The sequence below is a fragment of the Triticum dicoccoides genome, chromosome 5B (genome assembly GCF_002162155.2).
Source record: "Triticum dicoccoides isolate Atlit2015 ecotype Zavitan chromosome 5B, WEW_v2.0, whole genome shotgun sequence".
NCBI lineage: Eukaryota > Viridiplantae > Streptophyta > Magnoliopsida > Poales > Poaceae > Triticum > Triticum dicoccoides.
Window position 1 is genome coordinate 494,844,211 of NC_041389.1, and position 8,632 is coordinate 494,852,842.

The window sequence follows — 8,632 nt, forward strand, 5'->3', positions numbered from 1 at the left end:
CCGCCTAACGAGCCTTTTATTTTGGCAAATCAAGCTACACAGATATTTTTCTTGGAAGACACATTTGCATGTAGCGATGACTGGAGAGTATTGCAAAGGTTTGGGCAGAGGAATTCGTTTAATGAAGTTGCACAACAAGATGATGCTTACACTGCTCCTGATCTACAAGATAACATAGATGTTCCTAATATCTTTGAGAACCCTCACGTCAATGACGCCGGCGAAAAGATTGCATGTCGTGCTGTGGACATACAAGAGTTGATCAAGAAGAAGCCAACGTTCGAGGACGTTGAGGACGAAGAAGAAGATGACACCATGGGGAATTACGATTCAGACTGATACACATGGCGAAGATGTTGACGCTGCTGCTGCGGATGATGATTACATTGCTTTTGTCATATTTGCCTGTCAGAAGACGTTTTTTTATCTACTATGTGAAATTGTGTTTGCTATGACAACTGAAACCTGATAAACATGTTGTTTAGTATTTTGCTGTGAGAACATCACTTGTTATGTATGCTGATTTGTGTATGGTGATTGTATGACAACTAAAACATGATGACATTGTTGTTTAGTTGTACTCATATTTGGCTGTGAAACTTGAATTTGATGACATAGTTTGCTGTTGGACTGCAATTTGCTCGACGTCTTCGAATGAGAACAAAGCTGACCCGACAGGGCCTCTGCTATTTATTTATTTATATGAGCAAAAGGGGATACCCCCTGATTTCCGTTATTAGAAATCATTAGATGTTCACAACACTATGCCCAGCCTACTACACAGGTTTCATTCATTACTAGTTTCAGCAAAGTGCTCATGTCGTAGCCACTGAATACATCACGAGTGCTACATACACTGCAAATAAAGAGACAATCATCCTACAGAGCACATCGATTTTGCCCATTATCTTCACAAGCTCTTTCATCTCCTCATTGTTGTCAAGGCCGTTCAGCAGCTGTTGCTTGGCCATGATCAGAGGAACTGCATCTTTAACCTTCTGCTCTGCATCTTCCTCTTTTGCCGTTCCTTCAGTTACTTGTGCAACACCCCAACCTGTTGGTATTGGGATTCCTCGGCTAACCAAATAATCAGCGTAGTTGCATTCCCCCACATTAGCAACTTCCCAGAAATACAAATCACACGAATCTTCCCTTTTCTGCACGAATCAAATTGGAAGATCATCAACCAAACTATTAAAAAAATCAGCAACTAAAAGCAGCAGAACAACACTTAAACAATTATTACCCCATGATTCGGGCATTTGTAGAAGACTCGACCAGGGTTGCGGATTGTGGTTGAGACGCGACGGATGACTCTACGTGATTTGCAGTAGTGGCACCACACCAATGGTAGTGGGTTGCGATGAGCAATCGGCTGCGGTGCTCGTGCCGGCGGGGGTGTGATTAGACCCACAGGCAATGGTACGGGTGGCGACTTGGTACATATCTGGTTGTTGCCTGCTGAAGAGTAGGTGGATGAGCAGCCAGCGGACATGGTTGCTGCGGACAAAGCTTCTGATGCTAGGCAGAGTAAGTAGAGAAGAGGAGATGCTAGGCCAGGTGTGCGCTATATGAAGCCGCCTCGCCTCCGCGCCCGCCCGACCTCTTCTCCGGCCAGATCCGGCCAGGGGCCGGCCGGATCCGCCCTCCCCTGGCCGCCCGGACCTCTCCCTCGACCTCGGCCGCCGTCTCCCTCCTCTCCGGCCGTTCTCCGGCGAAGTTTCCAACGAGGTTGACTTTTTCCCCTTCCCCGAAACGCCTAAGTCCCCGAATCTGCAGTAATTTTCATGCCATGTTCGTCATGCCGTATCTCTGCATCCGTAGCTCTGTTTTGTGCGTGTAATATGTCAAATTGTTCGTCTCAACGAGTAAATCATTTCATTACATTGTATCATATTCATTTGAGCTCATCTTGATTCCTGAATCATCATTGCAAGAGTGCTTCATGATGTTTTCTGCTGTCTGTTATCAGAACGAGCTCTTTTGTCATTTTTGCCATGATTGATGTGTGCATCCTATGAGGTTGATGTCTACATGTGTTTTGAACTATGCCATGTCTTCTTTAGAGTGGTGTATGCCATGTATTTTTGTGACCAATGTGGTGACTAGCACAAGCATGCAAACTAGACTTCATGATATTGCTGATTTTAGTCCCTGTTCTGCTGTAATTTTGATGCCATGTAAACGTGATGCTACAGAGAGATCCATGCATATTTTGAGATACTTCAGTAAGGGTGTTTTGAACATGTGGTTATTGCCTATCCATTCATACCCTTGGTTGCAATTATGGAGTAGTCTAGCATGTCATTTTCATGCTCTACTTTTGCTTCAAAATGTTTCTTGGCAGATTGTTTACATGTTATTCAATTTTGCCAAGGTTGCTATAGTTGATCCTTGCATGCTATGGACTTGTTCTTGCCTTGGTTTTTTCATAAACATGTCTTCTTGATGATGCTATGCTTATCTTGTCATGCAATGACTTGTGGTGAGTGAATCGAGCTTGTTAAGTAGTGTACTTGATGTTGCTGTTTTGCTAGGCTGGATCTGTTATTTCGTGATGCTATGTAAACATGTTGCTACTAGTCATTCTATGCATAATATGGAGATTTTCACTAAACATGTTTTGTTCTACATGTCATGCTCTATCCATCCATGCCCCTAGTTGCATTTATAGCCTGCTGGAACTTGTTCATATCTTGCTCCAAAGTTGCTTCATAATGTTGCTGTCAGCCTGTTAACATTAAGTTCAGTTGTTGCCATGTGTTTTCCTAGTATTCCATGCACCCTATGACCTTGCTATTGCCATGCTTAGCTTCACAAATATGTCTTCTTACTGTTGGTTGCCTTGTCATGCCATGGTTTGCTCTGTAGTGAGTTTCACAAGCTCATCTACATGCCTTCATAATTCTGTTCCTGCCATGTATGAATCTGTATTATAAGTTGCCATGTTTACATGGGTGCCATCATATTTCTGATCCTTTTTGGCTCATGGTCAGTAAAGGACTTTTGATCTATGCAATTAGTAGATTCATGCGATGCCTTTGTTTTCCATGATAAGTTCCTGTAACATGTTGTTTGATAGCTGTAAATATTGCATCGTGATGTTATTTTCTGCAAAGTCTGAAATTGTTATTACTTGCAATCTTACCATGTGTGTTTGAGCATGTTCTAGCGATTTTTGGAGATAGGTCAGTGTTCATGTTTTTTAATGCTTTACCTGTACATCATGTACATGCCTTTTGTTATCATGCTGGGGTGTTGTAGCATGTTGTTTTGATGCTTGCAATATGCCTAGTTGCTGTTTTGGACAGCTTGTTCTTTAAACTTGTATAGAGTGCATGTGTTGAACCGTTGCTCCGTTTTGAGTGTGCTCTATATGAAACTTGCTTAGTTTTGCATGTAGTTTCATATTATCATGTTGCATCCTTTTTTTGAGGTGTTTGCTTGATGTTTGTATGCATTTTGCATCAATGCCATGTTTAACTTGTTTTGCTCATATCTTCTAGGCCGTAGCTCCGAACTAAATGAACTTTATATGAAACTTGACTAGAATCTCGTGTAGATCATCTTTGTGCATCTTAACTTGCTGTTTAACAACTTTAACATAAGGTTTATTCAGATCTGGACCAATTTCGAAATATGCATATGAGGACTTACCAGATTTGTTATATGTTGTTCCTGGCCTCATTTAAACTTGCCTTGATGTGTTGCTCTTATTTGCATCATCTCTTGCCATGAGTAGCCTCATGTAGCCGTGTCATGCATCATGCTTGTTGTGCATCATGCCTTGTTCATGTTTGTTGTGTCCTTCTTTTCGATAGTTCCTGTTTCGTTGCGATCGTGACGATTCGTTCGTCTACGCTTGGTTCGTCTTCGGCTTCATCCGTTCGTCTTCTTCATGGACTCATTCTTCTTCCTTGCGGGATTTCAGGCAAGATGACCGCTACCCTAGATCTCACTACTATCATTGCTATGCTAGTTGCTTCGTTCTATCGCTATGCTGCGCTACCTATTACCTGTTTATCAAGCCATCCCAAATTGCCATGAACCTCTAACCTTTGACGCCTTTCCTATGCAAACCGTTGTTTGGCTATGTTACCGCTTTTGCTCAGCCCTCTTATAGCATTGCTAGTTGCAGGTGAAGTTGAAGATTGCTCCATGGTGGACAGGATTTTGGTTGAGATATCACAATATCTCTTATATTATTAGTGCATCTATATATTTGGTAAAGGGTGGAAGGCTCGGCCTTTTGCCTGGTGTTTTGTTCCACTCATGCCGCCCTAGTTTCTGTCATACCGGTGTTATGTTCCCGGATTTTGCGTTCCTTACGCGGTCGGGTGATTTATGGGACCCCCTTGACAGTTCGCTTTGAATAAAACTCCTCCAGCAAGGCCCAACCTTGGTTTACCATTTGCCTCACCACCACCTATCCCTTTCCCTTGGGTCGGCCAACCCAAGGGTCATCTTTATTTTAGCCCCCCCTCCCCCCCGGGCCAATGCTTGTCTAAGTGTTGGTCCAAACCGAGCGATGTCCGGCGCCCCCTGGGCAATCAGGGTCATGCCAACCCGACGTCTTGCTCATCCGGTGTGCCCTGAGAACGAGATATGTGCAGCTCCTATCGGGATTTGTCGGCACAGCGGGAGGTCTTGCTGGTCTTGTTTTACCATTGTCGAAATGTCTTGTAAACCGGGATTTCGAGTCTGATTGGGTCTTCCTGGGAGAAGGTATATCCTTCGTTGATCGCGAGAGCTTGTCATGGGCTAAGTTGGGACACCCCTACAGGGTATAATCTTTCGAAAGCCGTGCCTGCAGTTATAGGCAGATGGGAATTTGTTAATGTCCGATTGTAGATAACTTGACACCAGATCCAAATTAAAACGCATCAACCGTGTGTGTACCCGTGATGGTCTCTTTTCGGCGGAGTCCGGGAAGTGAACACGGTCTTTGGGTTATGTTTGACGTAAGTAGGAATTGAGGATCACTTCTTGATCATTGCTAGTTTCACGACCATTCCTTTGCTCTCTTCTCGCTCTTATTTGCGTATGTTAGCCACCATATATGCTTAGTCGCTGCTGCAGCCTCACCACTTTACCCCTTCCTTTCCCATTAAGCTTTGCTAGTCTTGATACCCATGGTAATGGGATTGCTGTGTCCTCGTGGCTCACAGATTACTACAACAACAGTTGCAGGTACAGGTTCTGCGATGATCTTGACACGAGAGCGATGTTTGCTTGTCTTAGAGTTCTTCTTCTGCTTCTTCTTTGATCAGGGGATAGGTTCCAGGTCGGCAGCCTGGGCTAGCAGGGTGGATGTCGTTTGAGTTTCTGTTTGTGTTTCATCCGTAGTCGGATGATGCTCTTATGTATTGTGATGTTGTATTCATGTGGCATTGTATGCCTCTTGTATGTATACCCATCTATTATGTAATGTTGATGTAATGATATCCACCTTGCAAAAGAGTTTCAATATGTGGGTCTATCCTTGGTGGGACCTTCGAGTTCCTTTTGGATAGGGTCTCATATTGGGCGTGACAAGTTGGTATCAGAGCCTCGACCGACCCTAGAAGCCCCCTTGATTGATCGTGTAGTTTGGCCGTTGTTGAGTCTAGAAGAAAACTGTTTTCGGAGTCTAGTTATATCGGAGAGTAGGAATTCTTTTTACTCCTCTGCCCCTTCGTCGCTCTGGTAAGGAATCTTGACGTAGCTGTTTTGAACTACTCCTCTTCCTTTTTCAAACTTTCTTTAGGATCACGCAGTTGGTTTTCCGATCGTTGGCTCTCATCTCTTTTCATCCGGTGCATTTCTCGTCAAGTCGACTCGAGCCTCTTCATCTTTGAGTTCAATCCTTAGTTGTTTTCTTTTCCCACCCGCCCACCCCTTCTTCTTCTCGGAACCGGAGTCCGTAATCGAGTATCCATCCTACTTGTGTGAAGTCTTTGCTTTCTTTCCTCAATGATTTCAACCGGTGTTTTCTCTTCAAGATATTCGTCGGTTTCCCCTTCCAAGCTTCCTTTGTTTTCCCTCCCTCCCACCCTTTTCTTCCCGGAGCTTGAGTATCTTTTGAGCATCAATTTCATTCGTACGGAGCCTCTTTAGTCTTCCCTCAATCATTTCAACTGGTGATTTCTCTTTTGTTTGACATTCTTCATCTCTTTTCTTTTCCGGTGTTTTCAATTCAAGTTTTTCGGTAGTGATTAAATTCTTCTCCTCGGCTCAAGTGTTCTCCTTACTCTTTTGCCTCTCGCCATTCAATCATTCCGGAGTGTGCAAGACATCTCAAGAGATTCTTCTATCTTTGAATTAATTCGACGTTGTCACCTCATTCAAATATTTCAATTGTTCTAGTGGTTCATCTATCTGTTCAACAATCCTTTCCAACGGTGTTTTCTCTTCAGTGGGCCCTAACCCACAGGTTTTTTCCAGGATCTTACCTGACTCTTCTAATTATTCCGGAGCCATCCCTAATTATTTTCAAAGTGTGACGTAAGAATGGATTTCATCAGTCACATGCCTTTTCCAAGATCGATTTCAATTCATTTCATTGTTGGCTCAACCTCTCTCGCTTTTCATTCTACCGGAGTATCTCAGTATTTTTGGTGTTGTTTCTCATCGTCATTTGAAGATCGAAGAAGAGTTTTCCTCTAAATCTTGCCCGTTCTCTCGAAGATTCGTGGTTCTAGCTTCATGTTATCCTCTCAAATTATTCCATTTGTCAGATATTCTTTTCTTACCCATCCGGAGTATGTCAGGAGTTGTATTCCCATTTCTTCTCACCAGAGGCCATCGTTCCAGAAAAATTCTTAGTCCTCTCATTTCGGCTATCTTTATCGAGTTATCCCGGTGCATCTGTCAAGTATTGTTTATTAGTTCATGTTCTCTTTATTCTTTTGCATCTAAATCCCCTCTAACATATTTGTTCTTCTAATTCTTCCCGATGATTCATTCTCTTTCATCAGTCATTTCCGAATTTTTACGGTGGTCGTTAAACATTATTTTTCCTTGATTATCATTTAAATCCATTCGTTCTTTCAAATCTTACCGGTGGTTCATGAAGACCTTCTCAAGTTTGCGACATGTCACTTCTCAATCCTTTTCAAGAAGAATAAGTAGTATGCAAAGTCCATTGCTTGTCATCAATTTATTTTGATGAAGGATAAGTATACAATAAATCTTATTCTTATTTCACCAGAGTGAGTAATCTTTTCCTTCGGTGTTTGTTCATGAGGAATAAATTCTAGTTTCAAGTGTCTTCATCTTTTCTTTTCCGGAGTTCAAATTTTCCTCGACTATTTTGTCGGAACCTCCATCTAAATCATCGCAAGGCTCATCTTATTCTTTTCATTATTCAATTCTATCTCATCATCCTTTTGTTACCGGAGTTCTTTATGGTGGTTTCCATGATTTAATTCATTCTTCAAGAGTTCATCAAGATTTTGTTGGTGGAGTTCAAGTATCTTTTATTCTCGCATCTCGAAGCGCAAATAATTCTTCATTTTCTTCTGAAGTGGAGTTTTGCATTTCTTCGTTCTTCTCAGATATTCAAATCCGTTTAATCCTTCCTTCGCAGTTCTTCTCATTCAATTCTTTCAATTCCTCCGGAGGATTTGCGTTGTTCATCTCGTCAAGTGCCATCCCATCTTCTGAAGTTCATGTTCTATTCTTTCCATGTTCAGTCGGTGTGCTGCCTAAATCCTTTCAGTCTTATTCGTTTCTTATCTCGTTCTAACCGGAGTGGTTTCATAGTCTATCTGATTTCGTGAGCTTTCGATTCTCGTCATTCTCGTCGTTCCTCTCTTATTCTCGAGTGCTCTCGATTCTTTGCTTCTTCTCTTGAATTCTTGTTTCACCTCTTCTTTTTTCTCTCCCGTCTCGGTCCTAAGATCTCGGGACGAGATCTCTTGTTAGTGGAGGAGTGTTGTAACGCCCAGGATTCGATGCGCCAGGTGTCTGCCAGTTATTCGTCGCCGTTGCCATGTCATTTTCTTGCGTGTTGCATTTTATCATGTCATCATGTGCATTGCATTGCATACGTGTTCGTTTTTGCATCCGAGCATTTTCCCCGTTGTCCGTTTTGCAATCCAGCGCTCCTATGCCCTCCGACGTCCCCTTTTTGTCTCCTGTTGTGAGTGGGTGTTAAACTTTCTCGGAATGGCCCGAGTCTTGCCAAGCAGCCTTGGTATACCACCGGTAGACCGCCTGTCAAGTTTCGTGCCATTTGGAGGTCGTTTGGTACTCCTACGGTTAACCGGGTAACCGTAAAGCCCCTCTCTCCTTGAAGCCCAACACCCCTTCCAAAGTGGCCCAAAACCCATCTAACTCCCCTCCATGCTCTCGGTCGTTCGATCACGATCGTGTGGGCGAAAACCGCTCCTCATTTGGACTCTCCTAGCTCCCTCTACCTATAAATAAGCCCTTCCCCCGAAAATCCCGCAGATCAAACCCTAGCAAATCTCCCTCCGCGCCGCCAGACATGTCCGCCCGGCGGCCGGACACGTCCGCCCGCCGCCCTGACAGATCTGAGCCCGCCACGTGTCCCCGCGCCGCCGCCTCTCTCTCCTCCCAGCGCCCATCGCTGCCGGCCTGCCCAGGCCCGCGCCGGGCCCGCTCGAGCCCATCCAGGGCCCGAGCGCCG